This window comes from Cebus imitator, unplaced genomic scaffold, assembly GCF_001604975.1.
Source record: "Cebus imitator isolate Cc_AM_T3 unplaced genomic scaffold, Cebus_imitator-1.0 Scaffold550, whole genome shotgun sequence".
Classification (NCBI taxonomy): domain Eukaryota; kingdom Metazoa; phylum Chordata; class Mammalia; order Primates; family Cebidae; genus Cebus; species Cebus imitator.
The window spans coordinates 836,309-850,269 of record NW_016107865.1 but is presented as its reverse complement, the minus strand read 5'-3'; the positions used below and the strand labels follow the sequence as shown (position 1 = coordinate 850,269).

At 40.9% G+C, this 13,961-nt stretch overlaps 1 pseudogene; it reads right to left on the bottom strand.

Annotated features, from left to right (window-relative positions):
* Positions 1-1,661: 1,661 nt before the first annotated feature.
* Positions 1,662-11,668, bottom strand: LOC108293830 (annotated as a pseudogene).
* Between the last annotated feature and the right edge of the window lie 2,293 nt (positions 11,669-13,961).

Genomic DNA, 13,961 nt, shown 5'->3' with positions numbered 1-13,961 from the left:
AATTTGTAACAAGCACCCAGGTGGTGCCATTGCTGCTGGTCTGAGGGGTCACCCTTTGGGTGGCAGGTGTGATGGTTCATATACTTTATATACAAGAACCACTTAGAGACATTTTGGAAATTGCAGGTACTTTATACTCAGAGAAAAGGATTCCACAGTGCACTTTTTACAAGACCCTCAAAGATTCTGATGCTTAGATATTTGCTGACCACCCTTTGGGAAACATTAAGCAAAGGCTTGAAAACCAACTTGGCCATATTCTCTAAGGTATTCAATAATTTCTACCAGATTTCCAGACACCATTTGAAAACTTTTAAATCTCTTCTAAATGTGAATTGTACTCTTCTTTTGTTTATGGAGTTGGAGTCCCAGACATAAAACTGATAACATTTTAACAGAAAAGTGCATGTAGTGAAGGGGGACTTAGTCAGCAAGTGAAAGTCCTGAGACCATTCTAGTAGGAAGAGGGAAGATAATTTATACCTGGGAAAAAGGTCCACTTGTAACTATAACAAACTTCCTACTCTTCAAATAACATTTGAAAAAGGGTTTCCTCCTTCCTTCCTTCACTTTAATCTGGGCCACAAAGCTGTGGAAAGAGCTCAAGTTGAAGTAATGCAAACGGAGATTCTCAGCTCCTCTACAAATAACTTTCTAACTTTGGGAAATTTTCTTTTCCTCTTGAGCCTTTATTTATCTGCTAAATGGATATAATAAACTGATTTTTCCAGTTTGTTGCTAAATTGGGAAATAACGCAAAAGAAGATCAATGGTTAACCCCCCTTTGATAATCAAAGTGTAAGAAAATACAGTGCACAGAAAAGCAGACACAAATAAAGTTTACATATATGAAAGAAGCCTTAACTTGATTCACAATAAGAGAAATGCACATAAAAACTGCAAGATATATTTTGCACCCATCATATTGGTAAAGATCATTTTATGCACTATGTTGATAACAGCATGAAGAATAAGCACTCTCTTACACTGACGGTAGGTATATAAATTGGTACATCACCCGTGGAGACCAAGTGGCCATGTCAACAAAAATTAAAATTTTTATACACTTTGAATCAGAAATTCCACATCTAGAAGTTTGTACTACAACTTCAAGTACTAGTTCAAATAGGAAATGAAGCATTCATTGCAGTATTTTTATAATACCAAAATATTAGAAACATAATAAATATCTGTTGCTAATTAAATGAATATATGTAATATAGAGACTCTATATAATATAGCCATTAAAAATGAGATATATTTTTATGGGAGGATCTCTAATACATACATGCATAAACATGTCTGATGAAAATACAAGTATTTATTTATATAGAAAACCTTTGAAAGAATATATGAGAAACTGTTAAGAGTAGCTATTTGTTGGAAAGAAAACTTGATTTCTGGAAAATATGTTGATGGGAATATTGTAAACCTTTTTTCCCTTTAAAAAGGAATTTTTTTTTTTTTTTTTTTTTTTTTTTTTTTTCAACTTTGCAGTTTGAAACATTTTCAGACTTAGAAAAAAGTTGCAAAAAAGGTCACAGAAGTTTTTTTCTTCCATTGATTTTAACTTTATTTAGACACCTCTGTCATCTATTATTTCACTCTGCGACTTGACATTCAGAAAAAAAAAAAAAAACCAGAATATATTCTCTGCCATGCACCATGGGTAATGATTTTCCAAAAATGACTGAATAAAAACAAATGTACATTGTTTTAGTGTTTTCATTCAACAGAAACAATATTGAGTTTTTTGACACTAGAAGGCAACTAAAGACATTAAATATAACTTATCTGTCCTCTTTGATGAGGCACAAAAATAGAGCTTTCTGAGATAAAGTTGTTCCTATAGCATGTGGGCACATTTCTGATTTGTCTCTGTTCAGAAGTGACTACAGCAATGGATAGGCCTGAGAGGAGGTAAGAAGGAGCAATTAGTGATGATGTGTATAAGGGAACTTTGATGAACATCAACAAAGCTCACGGTTCTATCTTCACAATTCAGGAATACTCCTACTTGGTTGGTAGGTCTTGGAACATATTGTACCATAAGAGGAGAAGTGGTAAAGAAACTGCAGTGAACATCTTCCTTAACAGAAGAAAGAGTCCCTTCTCTTCATCTATCTTGTCATTCTGTCTCTTCTCTTTCCAATAATTGTTACAGACTCCAAAAGCCCAATTGTAAGAGTCCCCCACATGAATCTCCCAGTAATATTTTCCAAATGTGAAAGTCTGAGCACCCCATGAAAGCAAACATCCAGGTGCTGCAGTGATATGGGGATCATCTTGAGGGTCACACCCAACCTTCATGCTTCTCAAATCTCCACGCAGGAAGATATGACTATTGGCTCTTTCAGGATGCAGAGTAATATCAACTCTGAATCCACGGAGCTTGTCCACAAGTCCAGTGATAGGCCCTGTACTGAGCTTTGGATTCACAGGCTTGGGCACTTGCAGCAGCAGGAACTCACATCTGTACAATTTGTCTCCAAAAGCCTGAAGTGGTTCCACATCTGGTTTATAGCCCATTTCCTTCAGTGCCTCATACATTCCTCTTAACATCTCCCTTGAATGTTACATTCTAGCTTTGCTTTCATTGAGTTGCTGAAAAATGTCCCCGCTGTTTTTTTGCAGCCTCTCCAAATAATGTTGTCCTCCTTTCATGGAGAAGCTCCGGCATCTTCTGATATTGAGCTCTGATTGCTTCTATCCTTAAACTCACATAATCCTTCTAGCCTCTGGTTCTTGTGGTTTCCCTGTTCAGGTTTCTGTGATTTTCACAAGCTTTTGCTGATAAAAACTGCATTTTCTTTAGGAGCTTCTCCTCGCATTCCTCAGCAGCCCGGTCCACGGGACAGTGTCTGTGTCTGCGATCCCAGTGCTCCTGAGAGTTGGAGCACAGCAAACAGAGTAAGCTCTTGTCCACTTCACAGAATACTTTCTTTGTCTTCCTGTGAATCCCACACTTTTGCTCCTCAGAGATCAGGAAATGCCAGAGGCTGGCTTTTCTGACACAGGAAGCCATGTTCTTCAAAGTAGTGTTTTAAGTTCTCTCCAACGTTATCTCCATTTTGCATATAGAGCACTGAGCAGGAGCTGGGATGTCCGGCCAGCTGACATACAAACAGGGCCTGCAAAAGTTGTGACCACAGTCTATTGTGACTGGGTCTAGCAAGCAGTTCATGCAATTGGGACAGGTGATTGCCCTGTGCAAGATTTGCAAGATTGCGTACAGTACTGTTTACCACAGTCACAGTGTTGTGCAACAGATATCCAGACCCTACTTCTTTTGTATAACTAAAACTTTATGTCCGTTGACAATGGGAAATATTTTCTTCAGTCTCATTATATTAAAAAAAAAAAAAAAAAGATTTGCAAGATTGCAGAATTCATGTTTAAGTATGTCCATCCTCACAGGCTTTTACTCCAAAGACCTTCTTACAGAAAGAGGAAATACATCATATCGAGTTTTTTTTTATTATTATTATTTTAGAGATAGAGTCTTGCTATGTTGCCCAAGCTGGACTTGAATGCCTGGGCTCAAGCAGTCCTCCCGCCTCAATCTCTCAAGTAGCTGACACTAGAGGCACACACCACTGCACCAAACTCAAAGAATTCTGATAGCTTTCTTTTCAAACATTAACACCTTTTATATCCACATTATAAGGAATTAACCTGAATATAATCAATTAACCATTTCCAGACCTTCTTTAGATTTCTCCACTTGTCCCACTAATGTCCTTTTCTGTTCCAGAATCAAGTTCTCATATCACCTTAGTATCCTCCCATCTAGGATAATTCTTCTGTTTTTCTGTCTTTCATGACCTTGATGAGTATTATTTAGTTATTGTATAGAACATATTCAATTTGGGTTTGTCTGATCTTTTCTTCTGATGAAATTCAGGTTATATGTGTTTGGCAAGAATACCACAAAAGCAGCATTGTATTTTCTCAGAGCATCTACCAGGCGGCATGTGATGTTAATATGTCTTGTTATTCATGATCTTATCGTTGATCACATGGTTAAGGTGGGGTTTCTCCCTTACGAAGTTATTACTCTTCTCTCTTTCATGGGGATACATTTTGAGGCTATGCAAATATTTTTTTCTCAGAATATTAACCCCAGTAATTTTAGGATCTATTGATGATTCTTGCCTACAATTAATACTGTGGTGTTTGTCAACTAGTAATTTCTATTTTCATCTTTCCTTCTACACTTATAAATTAGAATTCAACTGTGAGGGCCAGGCATGGTGGCTCATGCCTGTAATCCTAGCACTTTGGGAGGCCTAGGCAGGCAGATCACTTGAGGTCGGAGTTCAAGACCAGACTGGCCAACATGCTGAAAACCCAACTGTACTAAAAATACAAAAATTAGCCAGGCACAGTCGTGCTTGCCTGTAGTCCTAGCTAGTAAGGAGGCTGAGGCAGGATAATTGCTTGAACTCAGAAGGCAGAGGTTGTAATGAACCAAGATTGTGCCACTGCACTGCACTCGAGCCTGGGTGACAGAGCAAGATTCTGGAAAAAAAAAAAAAAAAAAAAAAAAAATTCAACTGTGAGAAAGAGATTGTCCTCCCCATTTTAATTACTTATTCAATTATTTATGTCAGTATGGATTCATGTATATTTATTTTATTCTGTTTGTTACAATCTCTTACTACTGACATTTATTTTGTTACCCAAATTATCTCATATTTGACCATTGGGAGACCCTTGAATTTGGCCAGTGTGTCCTTTTGTCATGTCCTTGTCATATTTTGAGTATTTCCTTAACCTTGTTTTCCGGCATCACGAGATATTACAGGTTCATCTTCCCCACTTAGACCTGGAATCAGCTATTTCTCCAAGGAACATTATTTCTTTTTACAGGAGAATGATGTTTAGAAATCAATATATGGTTACTGAATGTGCTAATTGGTACTGGAGTGTCATTACTCCTAGTCCTTAGAACACAGATAAGCTAAGAATGTAGATGTATATAAACACACACACACACACACACACACACACACAGAAGGGAGGGAGGGAGGAAGGAAGGGAGGGGGAGAGAGAGAGAGAGAAATTTGAGTTCATATTGATCACAAGTTCAAATTGATCTCTCTACTTCTAATCTCCCAATAGTTTATTCTCTTATTCCCCCAGTCTCATTCCATTCTGTGACAGTGAGAAAATTGGCTTTTATTATTCATACTATTTTATTTATTTGCTCAATGTTAGAATACTGAAAATAGCTTCAGAATTGCTAATCCAGATTCTATGAAAAGCAAACTTACAGACTATATAATGTTTGTATACAGTTTTTTTGTAGTTTAGCTTTTTAAAATACAACCAAATACCATTTTCCAGAGTTACTTAAATTAGTTCTTTTCTTTCCCACTTCTTTGTTGTGGTTATTTTATTCATTTGTAATTCAATTAGGTTTATTTGTTACTGTATTTCATTTGGGATTTCCCCTACAATGTTTGTACTGTATTTTCATTTTTTTAATTTATTGAGATTTTTCTTTTTAGTGTGTGAAACATTATTATGATTCTGAAAGTCAGAACTTGACAGAAAAGCACACTCAGAGTGGAAACCCTTTATCCCTTACACTGTCTCACTGCCGTTCCTCATTTTTATCCACTCTGTTCCCATCTGCCCTCTAAAGGTAACTAATCTTAGTTTCAAACTTATTCTTCCTGTATTGACTTTTGCATACCTGAGCAAATACACATATATGCTCTTATGTCTTCTGCTTTCTTACATAAACAGTAGCACACTAGTATAACCAGTCTCTTCCACTTAACAATGTATTCTGGAACTCTCCATATCAGATCATTGAGATCGCCTGTATCTACTTATACAGCTGCATCGTACTTCCTTGTGTGAATCTTTCTTAGCATATTCCACTAATCTCCTATGTATGGGCATCTAGGTTGTTTTCTATATTTTACAATTTAAAATAATTATGAGATGAATAAACTTGTGCAAATGTATTTTTCTTCTCTTAGAAATGTATATTCAGGATAGATCCCTAGAAGAAAGATTTCTGTGTCAAAGGTAAGCACATATGTAGTTTTGTTCAATCTTGCCATCTCCTCCTTCATGTGGCTCTACCTATTTGCCACCCCGATGCATGAAAATCTGTTTCCCCACAGTCTCACCAAAAGCTTTCGTTCATGCTTTTTAAATTTTCACAAATTTAATAGTTATGAAATGGTAACATTCAAAGGTAATATTTTTTAAAGGTGGTATTATAAATTGCATTTATCTAATAATGACAGAGTTTGAATATCTTGTAATGTTTAAAGATATATTTATATCTGTTGAATTCTTTATGTCCTTTGCCTATTTCTTTATCAAGTTTTCCGCCTTTGTCCTTCAATGTTAAAGAGTTGTTTAAAAAAATTTTATTTCAATAACCAGTGAGGTACAAGTGGGTTTTGTTACATGGATGAATTATCTAGTGCTGAATTCTGAGATTTCTGTCACCCGAGTAGTGAACATTTTGCCTACTATGCAGTTTTTTATCCCTAGTCCCCTTTCCACCCTTCCCCTTCTGAATCTCTAAAGTCCATTATATCACTCTGTATGCCTTTGCATACTCATAGCTTAACTCCCACTTATAAGTGAGTACATACAGTTTTTGGTTTTCCACTTCTGTGTTACTTCTCTTAGAATAATGGCCTCCAGCTCCATCCAAGTTGCTGCAAAAGGCATTATTTCATTTTATATGGCTGAGTAGTATTCCATGGTATATATATGTGGTATGATTGGATAAAGCAAATGTGGTATTTGCTTTACAATTGTGAATTGTGCTGCTGTAAACATTAGTGTGCAGGTGTCTTTTTCATATAATGCCTTCTTTTCCTTTGGGTAGATACCCAGTAGGGGAATTGCTGAACTGAATGGTAGATCTACTTTAAGCTCTTGTTAAAGAGTTTTTAAATACAAGTTGAGCACCCCTAATCTGAAAATCCAAAATCCAAAAGGTCCCAAAATTTGGAAACTTTTTGAGTGCCAACGTGACCCCACAAGTAGAAAATTCCATACCTGACTTCATTCACAGGTGCACAAAGTTATTAAAAATATTATATAAAATTACCTTTAGGCTATGCATAGAAAGAGTATATAAAGCATAAGTAAATTTTATGTTTAGACTTGGGTCCCATTCCCAAGATATCTCATTATGTATATGCAAATATTCAAAAATCCAAAATCCAAAATACTTCTGGTTTCAAGTATTTTGGATAAGATTTACTCAAACTGTAATTGAAAGGTTAGCCCTTTGCCTCTGTTATATGCTACAAATTCTTCCCTTTGTAATTAAAAAAACATTTTTTTTGAGACAGAGTCTTACTCTGTCACTCCGAGTTCAATGGCACTATCTGGCTCCCTGCAACCTCTGCCTCCTGGGTTCAGGCGATTCTCCTGCCTCAGCCTCCCAAGTAGCTGAGATTATAGGCATGTGCCACCACACCCAGCTAAATTTGTATTTTTAGTAGAGATGGGGTTTCACCCTGTTGGTCAGGCTGGTCTCACACTCCTGACCTCAGGTGATCCACCCACCTCATCCTCCTGAAGTGCTGGGATTACAGGCGTGAGCCAACATGCCCGGCTTCCCTTTGCATTTTATACTGCATGCATGTATTGCTTGTTTAAAAAAATTTCAAGTGCATGTAGACACAAAATATTTATCTACATGTTTTGTAGAAACTGAAAAAATAAGAAAAAATGTGTCAGGTTTTAGGGTGGGAGTAATTTTACTTCAGTTTTCAGTGAGCATCTTGGTCCTTGTGATTTTCTACTTGCCCTTTCTCTTAGGAACCCTTAAGTCAGGGAGCAGATGTGTGCCAACTAGGAGGCCTTGGTGGATGGCCAGGTCTAAGCAGCTGAAGGCCAACCCTGACTCTCACTCTCTCCTTGTATTTTGTGGTACATGCCCCTGTGCGGTGAGTGTCACCAGTTCCAGGAAGTAAATAAGGAGTGACACACATGGCTCATTTCCCCCTCCTGCTCCCTCCCCCATGATCCAGTAAACATTGTAGGAATGGTGTTCCTGCAGACATGTCAGATCCTTCCTTCTAAATATAAATGCAGAGACACTAAAAATAGCATGTTAAAGGTGAGTTTTGTTGGTTCCTGAAATGTCAGCACACCAAGTGTATAAACATTTCTTGAGGAGCCAAGAAGGAACAGGTAGGTGGCTATGCACTTATAACTGGGCTTTTGCAAATGCAAAGAGAAACTGTCTGAAGCTTGCTGAAGAGCTGCCATATCTTGATTTTTTTAAGTTGTGCTAAAAGCAGGACAGCAGGGAACTAGTTCTTCCATTGTCTAATAGATTTGTATCGGGGTTCTTAGGCACGTGTAGTCCACAGGAATGGAATTGAAACTTGATGAGCCTACTTCAGCAAACCATGGCTGAGAAAATGGAACGATGAATTGGTCAATCATCAGCCAATGAGCTAAGCATTTGAACAGTATGGAGTTCATAGAATCACAAGTCAACCAAGAGAGAGTTGTGCCTGGCATAGCACTTGGCCCACAGTCTACCGTTAATATATGCATGATCAAATGAATAAAAAAGTATCGCATACTGGCTTGTATTGTTATGAAGGATGTGAAGGCTGATGTTAAATGCTGTAGGAGTTCAGATGAGAAAGGCAAGGCAGAGAGTGAAAGGCAACAAGACTCCTAAACAGATACTTGGACGTTGGCAGAATTAGAAGTATGGCCAGTATGAGACTCAGGACAGGATCTGCCAATATTCAACCTCACAAGATGCAACAGGTGACAATAGCAGCTCATAACCCAAGCTTAGGTCTCATCAAGACAAACCTGGAATTCAAGGGCCCACACCTGTAAACTAGGTGAGGCCTTGCCAACACCCATCCCAGCTCTCTAGTGGAGAAGAAAGCACACCTAATACAAGCAATGGCAGATACTTGCGAACCCACGTTATATAACCAGTTACCACACAGAAGCCAAATACAAAGAATGTGGCTAGGATACTTCTATGACCTCAAGATTACTGTAAGATGCATTTTCTACAGCCACTCTCTGCCTCCTCACTCTTCTAAACAAATAACCAAAAGAAAACCAAAATAACCAACCACTGACATTCTCTGAACATACTGTATTTTCATACTCTTTGATGACTTTGTTTATGCTGTTTACTTTACCTGTAATGCCTTTCATTTATTCATTCATTTATCATTCAGGAACAAATTTTCTTATTTGTGAATTATCATTCATTTTTTGACTTGGTGATTTATTAATTGCCGCTTATGTCCTTAGTGCTGTGCTAGGTGCTGTGGATATCGTAGCTCCCTGCCCTCATGAAAGAGACAGACAATAAACAAACAGAAATATTTACTTACACATTGTCATAAGTGCTAAAAAGAAAATGACTCAGGGAAAATAACAGATGGCACTGACTGTAGACTATGATTCAGAGAGGCCTCCTGGTTACCTACTCTGTGGAACATTTTCTGACCAGCCCACATACCCATCCCGACTGAATCAATACTTTTCTCTGTGCTCCAGAGTTATAGCTTCTAGTTTTGACTTGACACCTCTCTTTTGTAGTTGTTTATATATCTAAACGTCCGTGCACACAGACTATTAGTTCTCTCGATGCAAGGAGGATAAAGAGAAATGCGTGTGGAATTTGGAGTCAGAAAAGCCTTAAAACGGATGCCAGTGTTCCGCTTAAACCCGGGGACATTTGGCAAATATTTAATCTGGAAGTAGAGCCTGAGGTATTAAGACTTGTATGCAAGTAGTTCATTTGGGAAGAGATCCCAAGGAGTGGGAGAGAGGGGTGGGAAGTGGAACGGGGAAGGAGGAGGAGGCAGTGCAGGGATGCGCCATGGAGCTGGCCACCACTGCAGACAGAGGGGCCGCTGGCCTTGGAAGGAGACACGTGAAATGGGCCTCAGATGACAGAGGGAAACATTGATAGATTGGCCCATCCTCCACTGATTAAGGGAGCCCACGTGGGCACAACTGCCCTCCATTTCTAATTTGTGCAAGATATGAGTGTCCAGTGGATGCAAAAAGCCCCTACATGAAGTATCAGGGACACCTCCAGGCAAGAAGCAGGAGTGTGGACCCGGTCCACACACTGTCCAGCTGCTCCTGTGTGAAGGTCGGCAGTCCTACGTGGAACAAGTCGACGAGGCATGACTGAAGTAAGAGGCGAGATGAGAGGGTTCCAAATTGAGGTGTCTGAAACCCACATCTACACAACAGAGACAATAATATCTGCCTCCAAGGCATTTGGGAGTTACATGAGATGCTTTATGTGGAAGTGTTCTACAAACTGCAAATTCTAATCTTTATTGCGTTCAAGTGACCTTTGGTTTATACAACTAGAAAAGTACCTGAAGCACTATTAAACAAAAAATACAAGTGAGTTACGTGAGTAACTAAGGAAGAAGAGTGAAGGAGCAAATACAGAGGCATCCCAAGCTCTTTACCTGAGGTTCCCACCAATGTAAGATTTACCAAATATACTTCACATGTTCCTGGTCTTGTCCATATTCAGGTAGATTCCAAAGAGGTAAATAGTGGCGGAAGAGACATTTTTAAAGTAGGTCACTTGAAGAATTCATTGAGGCCATGCCCTTGAAAGGAGAGAGCCAGGAAGGAGGAGGTTTATTTGCCTATGCAATGTAACCCCACTCACGGGCCTAATCGCCTTTGGTTTTTTCCATTGTTTGACAAAATATTTAAACAGTAGTTGGGTGGGAAATCTTTAGAAATCAGAAAATGGGGTTCTCTTGCCTTAAAAGCAGATAAACTGTGATGAAAGTAGAGCAAGGCAAATTTCTGTCACAAAAAAGCAAACAGGCCTAGCAGGCTGACAGAGTCAACAGCCACCCAGATCACATTAGCTGGATTGAAGTCAGGCAGCACCAGCCAGGAAATGTTCATTTCATTACAAATTACTTCACTTCGGTAAGCCCTTACAGATCCTGTGATAGGCAGAGCCAGGCACATGCTAGGCCATGGGGCTACAGGAATGGCAAGGGTGACAACCAAGGAGATTAACAGTGAGAACACAGTTGCCTCAAGAGAGGTGCACAAGAGTGCTTGCAGAGTGTAGACAGTGGATGCAAATGAAATGTGCCTGGGTCTGCTTGCAGGGGAAGAGAAAGAGGGCCAACACAGTTTTCAAAACACCAGATGCTTTACCAAAAGCCCAATGGATAAGTAGACATTCGTTGGATGGAGTGAAGGGGTGGAGGTATTCCAGGTGGGAGAACAGCCTGGGCATCGGTCTAGAGGTGGGAGGAGGCCTGCTGCTTTGGAGGACTCGCAAGAAGGTTAGGGAGCAAGCGGGGTACGGTGGAGAGGGGGCTGCAGCTGCGGGACCTGATGGAACAGCACCATAAAGAGCCTTCCATTTGGACACACGCATTTGAACTTGCCTGTGGGAAAAGGCAAGCCACAGAAGGATGTTAAGCAGTGGTGGGATGAGATGATATCAGTGTTCTCTGTCTCGAAGGATACCTCCGGCCATGGGGTATGAGAGAGTGGAAGACCGAGTGGGGCTGGATATGTGCAGACGCTGGAGGTCAGCTTGGAAATGACCGTAGTGTGGAGTCCTGGAAGATGGGTAAAGGCAGTGCGGTAGGGATAAACAGGTGGTGATGGGCTTCCAGCAGGGACCCAACATGCTGGCGACCATTCATTTGGATGTGGAAGATGGAGGAGATGGTCAAAGCTTTTCCTCCTTCATTTTCCACAGCAGGTTTCTGCCTCAGGTGACCAGGTGGAAGGTTTTGCCATTTGCTGAAGAGAAGAAAGGCTCATGGAGAAAGTGAAGCCAAGTTAGAAGAATAGAAACATAGTGGGTGGAGACATCTGCTTGCCATGTTTTATGTTTCTTGATTTTAGGACATGGGATCCTTTTGTAATATTTTTCCGCATATGATGTGCAACTGGCACATATGATTGTGTGGGTCTTTCCCTGCAAAAGGGCATCTGGCCTGGGAGAGAGTAAGGTTGACTTGCAGCCTGTATGAGGCTCCCTCGGAGTGTGCGGCCAGGGCTGTGTCTGCCTGGGAAAGGCGCGCCCGTGAGGATGCTTCCCATTGCCTCTCTGCACCCATTTCCCACCCGCCTCTGTGCCCTGGGTGGCTGGCCTGCATGGATGACATTGCCCCCATCCGCATCTGGCTCAGTCCCACCGTGGGAGGTGCCAGCAGGAGAGCAAGGGGAAGACTGTTTCTTTCTCTCAGCTCCCCTCCTTATTGAGGGCCATTGGTTGTCTCTCTCCCTTTCTGAAGGTCACAGCTTCCACAGCTACAGTTCCTGCTTCGCCTGAGTACAGGGCTCTCTCTCTCTCCTTGCCCCGCAGGGCTTCCAACTGTTGCTAGCCCCAGGGTACCATAGCACACAGTTCCCTGCAGGTTTGCCTAAATCCCACCTACGTCTTTGTAAATGGTACCTTCCCCTCACACTTCCCTTCATTATCCACTTTGACTGCGTCATCTGTTCCCTACCGGGACCAGGACTGATATTGAATATTTTTCTAATTTATACAAAGCAACATCTCCATTCACTTCCCTATGCACCAGTGAAGCTGTAACTACCATAGGGACGCCTGTTTCTAGTTCTCAGGAAGGTGCTATATTAAGCGAGGGGCCCTCTGGGCTCTGAAACTCAGGTGTCCTTGATTCCTCTGCAAAACGGAAGCCAGATTGGCTTGTCAGTCTCACCCAAAGGTTAAGCTAGAAGGGAAGAGGGAGGAGAGCGGGGAAGAGAAAGGTGCTCAGAGTCAGCAGACCCTGAGGAGAGGCACTGTGGATGGTCAGTATCAGATATTGACATCACCTCTCCAGCCTTCAGTGGGAACTGGGAATTGACACTTGGGAATGTTTGGGTGCAGGTAAGGCAGGTGTCCCTTCTCCACCAGAATGGACTGCTCCCTTTCTTCAAGTTTCTCAGTGTCTTACGCAACCATCCCCTTCCCCTACCCTGGCTATATATAGCGCTTTCTAATTTTCTTTAATTTAACATGGATTCCGTAGAAGAGAATGTTTTCCTTAAATTTTCAGGTTTAACAAGATATTGTGAAAGCCATTGATCTCCACTGTATTATGCTGGCGAAGTAGGGAAATGTCTATTTGTAAAATGGGCCTGTCTGCCTGTTTACACCCAGTTGTTGGCTCATTTTTTGTTCATTCTTTATGCATCTATTATTTATTCATTCATCAAATAGCTATCAAATGCAATCTAAGACTTGATCATTGTATTTATCCTCAGCTAGACCCTCCACCTCCTTCTAAAGGAAGAGGAAGGAGACATGCAAGGCACACAGCAATGTAGGCTGTTGCTAAGCTAGAACAAGGAAAAGGCAGAAGGAGGAGAGGTGTGGCAGGTCCTATACGTGACCTTTCCCCTCCCTGCAGCCAGGCCTGGGCCAGACGGGTAGGAAGAACCCGGCAGGCTCACACTCTCACTCAGTTTCACACTTGCTTTGTACTCTGATGCTGACGTGGAATGGCTGTGCTGGCAGCCCACGTGTTTCCAGATACTTGACCCAGATGCAGGTATGAAAGCCTTACCTCCTGGCCACTGTGTAGCAAAGGTCAAAGGGGACAAAGATCCTGTGAGCTTGTTCCCCACTCTTTTCCATACTCAGCTGCAAGGAGATGACTCGACTCACCACCAAGGGCAAGAATGAGGGATCTGTCCATTTGTATTCATCTTCCACCCCTTTCTAGGCTTTGGATGTGTGGAGCTGTGCTAATGTGGAGTTGCTGAGCTACAGGACAGCGTTAAAAGAGGCTCTGGCATCCCAAATTTATTGCTTGAATACCTGAAATCCTTATTACAGGAAGTTACACAGCTTCCAAGCAGCATATATAAAATGAACATTGCAGTTTGACGTTCTGGGGAAATCCCAAGTATCACACTCTTTCACCAGAGTGATAAATTGACAAGGGGCCAGTGTTCTGGTGAAA